The sequence below is a fragment of the Puntigrus tetrazona genome, unplaced genomic scaffold (genome assembly GCF_018831695.1).
Source record: "Puntigrus tetrazona isolate hp1 unplaced genomic scaffold, ASM1883169v1 S000000003, whole genome shotgun sequence".
Classification (NCBI taxonomy): Eukaryota; Metazoa; Chordata; class Actinopteri; order Cypriniformes; family Cyprinidae; genus Puntigrus; species Puntigrus tetrazona.
In genome coordinates, this window is record NW_025047683.1 from 3,396,809 (window position 1) to 3,397,193 (window position 385).

Genomic DNA, 385 nt, shown 5'->3' on the forward strand with positions numbered 1-385 from the left:
GGCCTCGCTCAGCCCCCGCCGCTGAAAGCAGGGGGCCCGCCGAGTGCAGCGACAGTCAAGTTCTCTCGGATCTCTCTCTCTCCGCCTTAGGTTTTTGTGCGGTTCTTTTGCCGCTTTGGGTTTTTGAGCGGCAGACCTCTCGGCCACGGCCGCTGGATCATAGAGTAAAATAGATAGAGGTTTTTTTACCCCGACGGGCGCCTCCTTCGCGGGGGGAGACTTTGAACCCACGGTCCCGGAGGCCGTATGGGGGTACCGCCAGGGCCTCGCTCGCCCCGCCGCTGGAAAGCAGGGGCCCGCCGAGTGCAGCGACAGTCATGGGCGCCGCGTAGGTTGCTCAAGCCTCCGCGGGAGGTGCGCTGCCTCCCAGGGGAACGGCGCTCTT